Here is a 15,165-nt window from a genome sequence, read left to right on the forward strand (position 1 = left end):
CTCTGTAAACGCAATTGACACAACATGAGGTCGTATTTATTTTTTAACGTGCGAACATTTCGGACTCAGTGTGCAAAGACCTAAACATATATGTGACCCTGGACGACAAAATCAGTCTTAAGTGTCAATTTTTTCGAAATTGAGATGTACACATCAGCTGAAAGCTGAATAAATAAGCTTTCCATTGATGTATGGTTTGTTAGGATCGGACAATACTTGGCTGAGATACAACTATTTGAAAATCTGGAATCTGAGGGTGCAAAAAAATCTAAATATTGAGAAAATCACCTTTAAAGTTGTCCAAATGAAGTTCTTAGCAATGCATATTACTTATCAAAAATTAAGTTTTCATACATTTATGGTAAGAAATTTACAAAATATCTTCATGGAACATGATCTTTACTTAATATCCTAATGATTTTTGGCATAAAAGAAAAATCAATCATTTTGACCCATACAGTGTATTTTTGGCTATTGCTACAAATATACCCCAGCGACTTAATACTGGTTTTGTGGTCCAGGGTCACATATGTGAACAAGTCATTACAGAATGAGTTACAATTATTAATAAATTACAATTATTAATAATACATATCACATACAGTTTTTGTTTGTTTGTTTTACCCTAAAATAACATTTTTAATACATTCTGATTGTACTCTGACTTCTGTTTTCTACCAAACATCTATTGTGTGAGTATGTATAGTTTGGTATGCGGCTACGAAATTCTGTGAAAATGGCAAATAGCTTTACAGCAGCAACAAATGCATGTGTACAGCTATCGTAAGGTTACACTGTAGTAACTTCCACTCATTTAACTATAGGCTTTAATTAAGTTAGACGTCATAATACAATAAAAGACGTTTTGTCAGCTGAACAGTTGATATTTGTAAAACAACAGTACAATTCACTAGACGCATTGTAGGCTACTGTCCTTCACAATCACAACCTCGTTTTCAAAAATGCACAAAACTACATACAGCCTACACAAAAGTAAGCAAAACTATGAAATAGTAAATTGCAATCACATCTCATCGCAATTTGAATCATGCTGCTGTCTATTCTTCATAATACATCTTTCTCATTTTCTCTCCTTTAGTGGATTTCCAGAGGCAGCATATCAGGTGGTCAGACGTCAGACTCAGATAGTGCCACTCTATTCTGTATAAGAGTGTATTTTTATCTTGGGCTTTGGCAGGAAGAATAAATGGAGGCTCATTAGTTAGCTGTAATGTCTCTCACTCTGTGGTCTGTGAACACGCCGTTGTTTGGCATATTGAGGAATGACCTGAGCAGGGCTGTGTGTGTACAGAGCTGGAACTGAATACCGGCTTGTCTCTGTGTTGTCGCATCAGGGGGGGATTTAGAGTTGATGCAGGGATTTAGTGGCAGTGGATAAATGTGTGTGTGCTTCTGTGAAAGCACTTTAACCGTGCTTTTGGGAAATGAAATATGTGTGTCTGATACAGTCTCCACAACTGTTTGAACTTCTGTTCTGAATGTCTGAACTTTAGTGTTTGAACACCAGTTTGGGGCATTGGGATGACAGAAAGGTCCTAGCTAATAAACAATTCTACAATATAATGCAAATATATATATATATATATATATATATATACAATACAATACAATGTCTTTCCTGTAGCTCAAATAGTAGAGCATGGTGCTAGCAACGCCAAGATCATGGGTTCGATTCCCAGGGAAAGCAAGAGCTGATAAAATGTAAAAACTGTAACTTGAATGCAATGTAAGTCGCTTTGGATAAAAGCGTCTGCTAAATGCATAAATGTAAATGTAAATGTAAATATGCAATACATAATGCAATTGAAATAAACAAACACTTTTAAAAATTAAATGTTTAAAGCAGTGTTTGATATAGAATAATAACAATAAAATGTAAATATAAATTATTATTTATTTATTTATCATTATAATTATATATAATTAATAATTTATTATATATTATAAAAGTATGTAAAAGATGTCTTTCTTTTATTATGTAATATTTTACATCATTTTTATAATATATTGTCATAAAATACAAATATATAATATATAATGTGTAAATATGTTATAAAAAAAATATATATATACGTATATATACAATTATGTATACAAATGTATTTTATATAATATATAAATTATATATAATTCATTATATAATAGATTTTACATATTAGATTATATAATAACATAATAAGAACATAATAAATATATATAAATATATATCATTTAGTATATAATGCATTTTACATAATTTTGTGCAATACAACATAAAATAATAAAATATATATTATTTAAATAAATTTTAATAAATATGTATATATTTTATACATTTTTAAACAATTATATAGAATATTTGAATTTATTATTAATTATAACAATTTAACTTTAATTATAAGTAAATGACTTTTAAAACCCTGTTTACAAAGTTTTGCCAGAACCAAAAAAAACAACAAAAACAACAACAAATATGCAAGTTTGAGGTTTTTCCCCCCCAATTTTTTTTTGTCCAACAGGCATAAAACACAAGTCAGATTGTTAAAAAAAACCTTTATGACACACCTCCTCAAAAAGCCACATTTATATCTGTAAGACAAATGGTGCAGGACAATTTAAAAAATATCCTTAATATGTAGCTTCCAAACTGCCCTGTATCCTTTTACATAATACATATCATACTGAAACCTCAGAGGTGACACAGGGCCCTAGCAGTGTTTTCTTTTTTATCGCCATAACTGAAAATAAAATCTACTGATATGTGAACAAAAGCACTTTCCATTTTATCAGGGAAATCTTATTTTGGAGGGCACATCAGGAGGGACATTTCCCTTAATGTCCTCGCCTCGCGACAGCTGTGGTCTGATATATTCCCATATAAAGTGATAAGACACGGACGATTCTTCTGTAAACCCTAGAGGTTGTCTGATAACGGCTTCACTGATAAACAGGCCTATGTTAAACCGGTCTGGACTGTTTGCCAATTAATTCAAGAACATCAGCATAACCCATTAGTTTCTCATTTCAAAGGCTCCTATTTGTGTCGACAAGTATCTTGTGCGCAGGCTGTAATTTCCTGCAAAATGTCTGCCCGCATTTTACATCGTTTCAAATAATGACAGCTGCATGATGCATGAAAAGGGGAGAGTTAATACACAGAGCCTTTCAAATGTCAAGCAGTCCGCTGTTCACATAAACACAATGCCTGAGTCGCAGCATAAAAGACTTTATGAAGGCGTCTAATGCATATCCCATAGATATTAAACCCTGTTAATTTTTAAGAGCATTTAAAACACTTACTCCTCCTACGTACATACTGTCTTTACTTTTTATGGATCATTTATGGATAAAGTGCTGTTCGATCTATATTTCTTCCTTTTACTGTGACTTTTTGACTAGCCTAACTACTGTGTGACAGTATTTACAATTGAGAAATCCTAACCTCACAGCAGAATACTGCTTCAATAGGGACTTTCTTTTTAATAGACCCCGTTCACATGTTACTTCAATTACAGCAGAGCTGCTGAGTGGCTGTTAACTGCAGTGTGCACACTGACCTCGCTTAAGAGCACTTCATTAATGAAAGCTGATAATGGACACAGACCAATCTATGATCTGAGCTCTTTAAATAAAGACACCCTCTGAAGGGGCCCTGGAAACAGAAGTATTGTTTTAAGATTTAATTTCACACAGAGTTCACAGTTCATTGACACTTTCGCAAGCCTGTTGTCATTTCTCAGTAGTACTCATGCATATAGTAATAAATTCGTTCACAAATGGGTGTTACTAAAGTGTTAGTTAGCGGAGTGAGATGTGCAAATGATGGAAAGCACATTAGAAATGAATATGACATGCATCTTTATTGCATTTTTTACATGCATTTACAGATATGCTGAAAAAATGTAAAAAAACATGTTACAATCGTACCAACTAGCTGGTTAATTGATTAGAGGCAAAAAAATGAAATGATAAAAAGAAGAGGAAAATAAAGATTCATATCAGTATGCAACAATTATGAATCGTAACAATCTTATGAATCTTAAATATAAAGAATGCACAGCACTGAGATCACACAATTGCATATAGGCCTATGCATGGTTGCATACTCCAAACAAAAACAATAAATATCATGGTTATTAGTGATTCTTAGTATTACACAAGTGAGAATGCTGTTGTTTTCTAAATATGATATTCATTGAAAATAGTATGACTGCTGGTGTTATTTATTTTTTATAGAAAGACGTTAAATAAACAAATACTTAAATAAACTAGACTGAAACTAGCCAGTTATTTTGTCTGTATTTGTACCTCCAAACAAATCTAAACAGAATCAACCATATCTGAGCACCAACAATAACTATAGTTTCTGAACGAATCAGCGTTTTTGAACGAATCCTTTTAGTGAACCAGTCAATGACTCACAATCATTGAATCAGCATTTTTCACATCTTTTGTTCCAGAATGAAATGAATTAATTTGATTGATTCACACATAAAGACAGTGTCGCCACCTACTGGTGTAACAAGAATATCACAAATACTTGAGTTCCGTAGACTCCTATAAATCTTTCTAACGAATCTTTGTAAAGCAAATGCAAATGTTTGACTTAATACTAAATAAACTAAAAATGGTTATTATGTACTATGAATGACATTATGAATCTGATATAAAAAAAGACTCAAATGAGGACCTTTTGTGGGGGAGGGGTTGTCTGATAATGGAGGAAACAACTCTGATTATTGAGTGATGATTTAGCTTATATGGCTAGCTAACATCGGATCGATCGAATAATAAAGACTGTGGGATTAAATGAGGGGCATCACACAGCCAAAGGCAGAAAAAGTGAGAGACTTAAAATCAATAGACGGAAATTTATGCTCAGCTGTATTTTTTAAAAGCGTGTTAAAAACTCAGCACGGCAGAAAGAGCACTTATCACACAATGAATGACCCGCAGATATAAGCCCGGTTTAATGGGGTGTCTGGGAAAGCCATTAAAAGTGCCCAGCCATCATTAATGGAGATCTCATATTGTGTCAAATAGGCTTGTTCAGGCATCAATTCACACATTGTAGCCGTTACGGCTAAATTCAATCAAAATCCCAATAACCATCTTTTAGTGGTACTTAATCAAAACACGATCAGAATATGAACAGGAAACCATCAACAAATGTAGAAAAACTACTAGATATACAGAAAAAAAAAAGGGAAAAAAAAGTTTCTGTTGTTGCAGAATTATGAACAGGCCCACACAGATCATGCATTTCCAGAAAGCTCTACAAATTTCCTCAGCACTGGAATGTGTGTTGTTTACAAAGTCGAACACATCCTTGTGTGTATGCTTATGAAATGTTTTGGATAATTTCATAGTGCTTTCACTTACCAATACTTTCAGCTCCATTCTACCCAATTTAAACCCATTAAGCAGATTTCCCCTCAAAATAAGCAGAGAAAATGTGGAAAAATACCCCAGATTTGGTCTGGGCCTGGATGTGGAGTGCTGCTGATGGAAATGAAGTCTAAGCTGAAGCTATTTCTCACTGTGAGGGAATGTCATGGCCTGAGTTTGTAGCCTGGATATATTCTCACTTTTTCCTGTTCTTGGCTTATTATCATGCAGTTTATAGTTTCATATAAATGCTCTATTGGTTTTAGGCCTGGTACTAAACACGATCAAGCAGCCAGTTAGTTAGAAGTTGGAACGAAAATCTGTGTGACCTTATTTTGATTTAATTTGTTTTTTTTGGAAGTTTTTATGGTGGTGAGATAATGAGCACAACTGCTCTGAGCAAATCCTATTTGAGGATCCCATGACAGATCAAAAATCTCACATTATTAGTCTCTATATACTCTCTGGGTTACTTGCATGATGCATGAGGAGAAGGGGATGAACATTTTAGATGATAACTTTTAAAGATGATACACAAACACACTAGTTTAAATGCAGCCATTGCAAACTCTAGACATCTCAGGCCCCTTTTCTCCATCTTTGCTGGACAGACATATTTTCACTTGTGAAGGTCAATTCATTTCACAAGTAATTGCACTTCAAGGTTCTTAATTTTAATGAGATAGTTAATCATTTAATTCCCAACCATATCAATAAACCCTGTCAAAATTATTCTTTATTAACCTCATAATTGTCAAACCTCATTAGAGCAAATGGGCAGTTATAGTGTATAGCTGAGCCCAGGTAATGAAGGGTGGATCCAATCGCTGTTCAGGGCCTTTAATTCCTGTTTCTCATGCTGTGAATTATCCATCCTCTGTGGAAAGCATTCTGATGCTGTAGACCATCATAAAGAACCTGGAGCTGGAAATTACATGTTTAAATCACAAACATTAATCACCTTTCCTCATTAAGCCCAAATCAATCAGGTCTAAATAGCTGTCCATCATTATGTACAAAAGTGAATACAATCTGCAATCAATGGTTTAATTTTCCAGAGAATAAAATGTTAAATGAATGAATGTAAAAACAATGTACTATCTTAAAAATATTACAATAAAAGGAGATAATTTTCTGTTTATTTTAAATTTTGCTTTGACTGTAGCCCTGTAGTGTCGGACCTAAAATCAAGGTGACTGCATTTATAAGATTCATTCTTCATTCAGCCTTCTTGCTCAAGTCCCAAAACGCATAAGACTCTTAATAGATTTCATGTTCACCTGCGCATGTCAGCGGAAGTAAAAACCTGGTGAAGCAGGCGACTCCCAGTCGGCTCCTGAATATTTCAGTATTTAGATTACCAGCAGCAGCATTGCTGAAGATTTGTCGGAGCACCTCAGACAGGAGTGTAACGTAAAAAACCAAGCAGGTGGGTTTTGAATTAAAGATGAGCCGTGGGGTTTAAGAAACGGATTCAACATGAATTTTTGATCTGAATCTGCCAGATGAGCAGACTCCACTTACCAGATGCAGTTACACTTGTGGCCACTGGGTGGTACTGTTCACCCGTCAATATTGTGTTAAGGGCAACAACACTAAAAACGTCGTTTTGATTGCGCTTGTATTAGGCCATAGAGCCATTATCGTCCTTAGATATAAAACGGGTGCATTTTAGGCCTGGTTTCTGATAACATGCGTATATTTACCTACTTATGCTGCAAAGACGTTTAGTCGATAATAATCATTACTGATGTACAAAGTCATATAGGCTACTTGATATGCCTACATTTGAAAATTTGATGTAAGTGAAACAGCTGCTGGTTGTTTTTGTTCAATACGTTTTAATTTTTCACAGTTAGTTTAAACAACCAATAATTGGAGGATAGCTCACTGTTGCAGAATACCTGCTGAAGACCATTTCATACAGGTTGGTGACTTCTGAATTTGTGCTGTAATGGATATAATCATATTCAGGAATGAGCTATTAAAAACCATATTTTTCTGAATTTGATGTGCAATGATTCCTCTCAGTGTCTGCTTATTAGTTTGTAATTCGTTTTTAAAGTCTGTCATTGTTTGAGTTCTGCATTTTGTTTCATTTGGAGAAAACAATATTGTGGATTAAGAGCTCATATTTAGGTCCGAAGCAACGGTTTGAAGAAAGAAAAAAAAACATATTAAGGATGAATTTGTTTATGACAAACACAGTTATTTGCTTTACAAGCTGTTAATGGATGCACTGGAATCATGTGGATTACTTGTGGATAAGTGTCATGTTTTTATCAGCTGTTTGGACGCTCATTCTGACGGCACCCATTCACTGCAGAGGATCCATTGGTGAAGAAGTGATGTAATGCTTTCGATGATGAAATAACTAATCTAGGATGGCCTGAGGGTGAGTAAATTTCCAGCAAATTAACATTTTTTGCGTGAGGTATTCCTGCATTGTTCAAATACACCTACAACACAGGCTAAAACAATGTGTTGCAGTGGTTTGCCTTTACATATCAGGTTGGACTAAGTGCAATATGTTGAGGTTCACAGAAGTTAACATCTTTATTGTTTTATTCTTACATCCTCTGGTGCTATATTTTGTTTGTCTTCATTTATATCCTTAGCTACCTGCTGTAATTATGATAACATATGCACTTTCCACAACATAACATATGCAGGTTGCTTTGGCTTTCACCTGCCAAGAAAATAAATGCAAATGTAATTAGGCGATGTGATTGGATTATACAGTATGGCACAAATATCTCTGAACATGAATGGAATTAGAACAGCACTTTATTGCCACTCTAGAGTGCAGTAGCTTTGGATTTCGAGCTGAAAGCAGGGGTTCTGTCGGCCTGCTTGTCTTGGCAGAGATGGAGTTTGTCTTGGATTGAGGAGTCGACCATCAGAAAATCAATGAACCGTGCTGGGATCTATAAGTAGTGTTCATTTCCATAATCACACACAGGGTTTTAATGGGGGGTGCTGAAGGATTTTGTGGCCCTCACACTTTCTCTTTCTCTCTCACTCTCATTTCCTTATGTACACACACATATTCACCCCCATTTTTAATTCTCAATTTAAATGGGTCTCAACAAACAGCATTCGATAATCCTGCCCAAATTCAATGCGAATCCTAGCAATCTGTGGACCCTCTTCAGTCACACCATGTGCTCTCTGTCTCCTTTCACTGTGTGTTTGGAGCATGTTTAATTCTGTTTCAACTTGATTTACTAATATTTATAAAAACATTAGCTCTTTAACTTTAATGAATGAATTAATGATAGGGCTGGGTATACACATTTCCTGATTCAAGTCTGATTCACAAGCTCTTGATTCAGTAGCTGTATGCACAAAATATCCCATCCATACATCCTGAAATATAATAAAATATTCCACCCTCAAGTAGTTATGTCATCTTGTTGAATCGGTAACTAGCTTGACAAATGCAGGTTATATAAGAAATCATCACATTGATTCAAACCGCTATTTTAATGTTTTCTTAAAAGATTTGGTTTGTTTGTGAGTCAATCAGACTACACTGTTTGCACTATGTAATTGATTCATTGATGGAAAAAAAAAAAAATGAAGACTGTCCTTAATTAACTTTCCGTAAGATGTGTGTGGTGTTTGAGGATTTTGTTTTGGCCAACATTACTAAATTTATTATTTTTTAGTTTTTTTACATTTACTGCCGTTAACTGACTACAACATTCGCCCACGTGTACTTGTACATGCACTGTAATTTAATTGCATCTGACTCAATTAATTTGGTGTGTCAACAGTGTTTGAGGCAAAGTTTCAAAGCTTTAGGCTAAGCATTTCCTGAATAAATGAACAAAAACCACAAGTGTTACAATTATCCCTGCTCCCTGCTACATAATCAATAATAATAAGCTTAGATAAATCAACTTCTGGTTCCTCACAGCAGGGACAGAGGAGATGAAATGGGCTGCTTCAGATTTCCACAGCTGTAAATTCTATATCACAGCAGGTTGTTTAAATTCCCATCCAGTATGGCCACTTCTCCTCTTCTCATTCAGCGTTCTCTGAGCTCTTTCTGAAACCCTGATGGGCAGGCAGATAGATGAAGGTGTATTTGTTCGTAGGCTTCCATTCTCTGCCTTCCTCCACCTCATTAAATACAGCATATCGCTTCCCTTTATCTCTCCATCCTCCCTTTCCTCTGTTTGCTCACGTTTCCTCTTTTTAACGTGCTATGTCAATGCTGTGTAAAGATGCTCTCTGTCGCTCTGAGGGGCTGTTTGAGTGCCTGTGTCTTCATCTTCTCTTGAACGTTCCTTTCTCGTTCTCCACATGGATAGATACTGCACGTCTAGGGTTGAAGCAAAATGTTGGTTGTTTGATTTTCTCAGGAGAGAATTTCTAGTGAATCCTCATAAAGCAAGGCAGTCTTAGTAGTGCTGAATGTTATCGCCCTGTCGGTGAAAACCTTATGTTTATTCTCTATGAACATTATATCCAAAGTGTGTATGTAGACAAAATGGAATATCAAATGATGCATGCAGTGGCCTGAAAAAAGCAGCTGGACAATGAACATCATTGAATTAAACATGTTTTGCTTGGAAGCTTGCTTGTGTCTTTCTTTAAAATAAAGAAAGGTTTATATAATGCAGTGGAATTCATACTCATTTAAGTTTGTCCAAATGCTTTTTGGGCCACTGTGTTTACAAGTGATGTACAGTATCTTTTCATAAATATAAAAAGTGTTTTAATGATCACATTTAAATTCAATTTGTTCCATAAAAATGTGAAATCACTGCGCACAACTGATGCTTAAGGTGCCTCCTAGATCAGTAAAAATTGTAATTACTTCAGCTGAAAAAAGCAGGACTAGATTTTTATTGTCCAAAAAGCACAAATGGATCAGTAGGATCATCAAACATTTTGGCACTAGGCCTTCCTCAGAGAATATAAAAAAAAAAAAAAAGGAAAAATCTGCTTTTTTAATTTCAAGTAATTTCTGTTCCATGTCATTTTGCTAAATATTACATATTTGTTTCCATTTATTACCAATTCATTTCTACTATTCCATATGATCCAGAATACTTTCCATATGTAATTTATTTGATTTTTATAGTGTCTATCTATCACTATTTTATTATTAGTGATACTTTATAATAACTGTGACTCCTTGGACTAACAAAAGTTAGTGTCTTCAAATTGTCAGTTTAGTACTGAATTTTAAGTTAATCCTGGTTAAAATTGTAATACTGTAAAACGTAAAGTATACGCAAAATCTGTATTAATATGAAGTAATTTTTCATATTGATATTCACGGGAGTTTTACCCATGTTTTGAATTGCATTGTGTTGTGTTTAAGGCTTAAAGGACATGTAGGTAAACTTAACAATGGTCCGGTAGAAAATTACCAGTACGTTTTTTAATTGGATGGAATTATATAAGTTATTGTTGTATCTGGATTCACTTGATGTGAGCGTCAATATCGGCCTTTGAAAACCTATATTATTTGACTACTAAATCAGATGATTTGATAGAAGAACCTTGTTTGGGTCATTCTGATATAGCCATCATATTTTGTTCTTTTGTCAGTTAGATGAAAAGGGAGACAATTTAGTCATTTGAAACCTGAATAGCCCCATCCTTTTTGCACTTAGTCGCTGTTGTGTTTTGTATTTTGAACACCCATACATCAGTCCTGTGTGTAAAGCCTCTTTTAACCCGTGTAATGACTGCTGTGAGATTGAGGTTGTTTGAATGATGGCTGGTTCGAGCCATGGTTTGATGCTCGTGGAGTGCTGCGGCAGCATCAGATGACCTGACAGGTATCAGGTAATAATGGAGCTGTAGACAGGGACATCATAGCAAGGTAGGATTGGTCTCAAGTGCGCTCTCTCTCTCTCTCTCTTTCTCATTGTTTCTCGCTGTGTGTTTCACCTCTGAACACCTCTGGTTCTGTGATGAATTATATATAGGATTCGGTCTGGCTGTACATTGGCTTTGGCTCAAAGCTCAGGTTCGTGTATGTGTGTGCATGACGATAGTCTGTACCTCACAGTTTCTTTACAGTTATGCTTTTTAAAGCATATTTCCAACATTATTTATTTACTCTGTTCCTAGTGAGCTGTCCAAAACAACATTGAACCCTACTGACTTTCACTGATGTCGTGTTCTAGTTAAGTCTTTACTTTTATTCAAAGCTGAAAAGGCATTTTTATTTATTTATTTATTTTTCGGCCAAATAAAAATGGACAGTTTTCCAATATTTGTGTTTCAGTATGGTAATGTAAAAGTCAGTGAGGTCCAGTGTTGGTTTGGACCCGATTTACTTTTATTGTACGAACAAAATATCTTTGTTCCACAGAAGAACAAAGTCATACAAGTTTGGAATGAGTAAATAATGACTGTTAAGTGGTTGGATCATTTTAAATATGTCTTCAAATTCTTTCAATTATGGTATGTCCTAAGATTACAATGAACGAATCCGAAATGGAGGAAACCGAAGTTTGGTAAATAGAAGTTTTTACAGAAGTTCTCACTGTAATTACAATTCTACAAACGGGAAGGTAAATGCACTACGCAGACAGACCAGGTCACGCTGTTTCCATGGCTGGACAACAGAGGATTGCATTTCACTCTTGGCCAAAGTAAATGTGTTGAAAGATTTAGAGCAGTCTCTATCCAAGAGAGCTCTTCACTACTCCTAGGTTTCCTGTGTAAAACAGTCTGAGGAGTTCATCTTCGTGACAAATGTGAACTCTTGGCTTGGTGCTGATTAGCCCTGTCAAAACATCTTTGTGTTTCATTTATGGCCCTCCCTTTGTCTCCTCTTTCCTTTTCCTTTCTAGTCAGTTTCGGCATTGACCTTCCTGTGTAACAAGTGAACTCTTTGTGCTGTTCTGCTCTTGTTTATAGGCCTCCTGTCTGGGTTTAAATGTACAGGCTGCTCCTATGTGTTGTCTGCTGCCAATCAATGTCGTTATGTCCGCTTCTCAGAAACTCACGCTGATATCTCAAGTGCCGGCCCACCTATAGATTCTTCTGTTCAGATGAAGTGAGCCATTTTGCCTTGGTTTGAAAAATCAGATAGGTTTAAAACGAGGTTGAAAGACTCTGTTTTCATGCTTGATTAGGAGATTGCTTTTTTCTACTCCAAGACTTTTCAGTATCATGACTCTAATCAGTTGCTTTTGAAAGCTAATTATGGTTATTCCACTGATAGCGTGTGTGTGTGAGTGCAGTTTCTGCCCATGTATTTGTTTGTTTAATGTGTGAATATTCTGAGAATGGTTTATGAGCGTGTGTGTGGAAAAACTTGTTTGTGTGTTTGCATGTGGGTGAAAATGAGCTGTGCGGGGCTCTGTAAATGGTGAGATGTTCTCTATTGACAGACGTTAATAGTGAAAAATGAGGTAGGGAATGGGATACATGTTTCAGGGACATATCCATACCATATTGGTTATCGGCCAATATTATGTTTTTTTTTCATTAATAGGTTTTGGACAATATTTTTATTGTTCATGCTAAATTCCTCTGTTTTTACATTTAAGTTACTGTTGTTATTGTTATGCAATCCCTTTATGTTAATCTTAAAAAACCTTAACGTTATCTTTAGTAAATCTCAGTAAGTCTAAAATGAATTTTCATGCTTTGTAATTTTAGTGTTTTATTTTTTATTTATTTAGACAAAATATCTGCAATTAATCATGCTGAATAAATTCTTTATTTTTTTTACTAATTGTATATCCACAGAAAAAAGACTGTAAAACTACTACAGTATAATAACAATAAAACGGTTTAACATTGCATTATATGTAATTTTACTGTAAAAATACAAATTTGTGGTATTTGGAAGTAACGTGACACAGTACATATGGTTATATTTTATTTAAATAGTTTTGTCTTTTAATATATATTTGATTTATATTGTATGTTTGTTTTATTGTTTGCATGACCTTGTGTACCATCCATATACGAATATTGCCCATTTTTGAATACGGTTATAAGCTGTAAAATATACAGGCACCAATGTAATACCAAAAATATTGTCACAGTGAATTTTAACAGTGAATTTCTGGCAACCACAGCTGCCGTTTTTTTTTTATCATATATTTAATGGGATGTTTTTCCAGTGTACTAGATGTAGTCATAAAAGCGGTAGTCATAAAAGCGGTTTGTCTTTCAGCAGGCTAGATTTTGGAAAAAGGAGAGGGAAGGGGGTGCACGAAGAGGGCGCTGAAATAGAATTCATTAGTTCTAACGATCTGCCAGTGAAAGAGTTTCCTCCGTTTCCCGCTTACTCCTTTTCATCCAGATGGAACGTAAACAAACACAATCAGAGGCAAATGGGTGCAAATGCGATGTGGCAGAGGAATTGAGCTTAATTTATTAGCAGTGTTTACACGGCCCCTGTTTCCTTCACCCAGCTAACACAGCTGACTGAGTGTAAATGAAGGAAATCATCAGGTTCATGCAAAATGTAAATAATTAATCCTGACATAAATAGATGGTGCCATTATGAAAAGCAACTCTGAGTTGATTCAGCTTGGCTGCTTTAAACGAGAGTATTGTGCAGTTTGACAGTGAGAATTCAATTCCGAGCTCTCGTGCGGTGTGTAATGTTGCTTGAGGAGCGAGACATCAATTGGCCTTGAAGGTGGCGGTAATGATGTTTTTCCTGTCAGAGCTTTGAAAGAATAAGAGGTCAGACCTGCCCGTGATTATTTTTCATGTAATGCTGCAGCCAAGAGCAGCAGATTCAACAAACAATTTCAAAACAAATCATACTTCTTATCATTCTCACACTTAAAATTCATGGAAAAGATTAGATTATAGTGTTTGTGCTTTGAGACATAATCTTGTTATTACAGAGGATGAAATGGCTTAGATTCGCAGGGTCAAGCTAAATGACTCCGCTGAGGGAAAGCGGTTATTGATGGCTCCGGCGTTTCCTCATCAATATTTGTTCCCGGCAGAGAGGCACTGTGTGAAATATTTATTTCGGTTCCGTTCCATCAGTGGCATTCCATTCTCATTCACATTCCACTCCATCGTGTTCCATTAGAATTCTGGAGGGTTTCAGCCTTGCGCGGGGTCTTGATCAACTCTTCGCTTTCTCTGGCAGACTCCAGCTGAGAGAAGAGCTCTTCCAGCACATTCTGTGCAGCCGTCGTCTCGCAGAGAACCCAACGAGTGCTATTTCCTGCCCTCTTTCTTCCTCAACCTAATGTTAAGCCCTATTCGAGAGCGATTGGGAAGTCAGACCTTAGCTTTTCTGAGAAGACTGAGAATACACTTCTGGTGAAGCTCTACAAATATTTGATGTTGGTGGATTAATTGACACTAGATTAGTATTCATTTACAAAATAAATTGTGGGATTTCTTGCTTTGCAGTGCTATGAATTTCCACAGGCGTATCTGACACCTTGTTCTGAATATCATATTTTAGGCTTGTTTCACACTGCATGCATGACTACAAGTAGCAATGCTGATATGTACCATTTAGGGGTAAATTATGTTCAAAGATATATCTTTTATCCATTTTACCCTGGTGTACCAGCTCAGTGACAGCTTTGTACCCTTTTTGTGGGTTCAAACATGCAACCTTTTGAGTCCTATCTCAGATATTAACCACTTAGCAACCCACATTTTTATTCAGGTATGTTATTCAGATATACACTGACCATGCAAATAGTGATATTAGTCATGCTAGGATTTTGGTGAACATTTCAAAACTGCTTTTTACATATTTTTCCCTTTGCATGCAATTTACTGTTGGGAAACACTGTTGCGATTTGGCAA

At 35.4% G+C, this 15,165-nt stretch overlaps 1 long non-coding RNA gene across 1 annotated transcript in view; it reads left to right on the forward strand.

The window, feature by feature from the left end:
* Positions 1–6,679: 6,679 nt before the first annotated feature.
* LOC131547841 (uncharacterized) overlaps positions 6,680–15,165 on the forward strand; it is an 88,968-nt gene continuing 80,482 nt past the window's right edge. The window contains exons 1-3 of the long non-coding RNA XR_009273031.1: positions 6,680–6,817; positions 7,244–7,315; positions 7,675–7,783. This is a non-coding gene — a long non-coding RNA (uncharacterized LOC131547841). The remainder of the gene's footprint in view (positions 6,818–7,243; positions 7,316–7,674; positions 7,784–15,165) is intronic.

The sequence above is a fragment of the Onychostoma macrolepis genome, chromosome 10 (assembly GCF_012432095.1).
Source record: "Onychostoma macrolepis isolate SWU-2019 chromosome 10, ASM1243209v1, whole genome shotgun sequence".
NCBI classification, from domain to species: domain Eukaryota; kingdom Metazoa; phylum Chordata; class Actinopteri; order Cypriniformes; family Cyprinidae; genus Onychostoma; species Onychostoma macrolepis.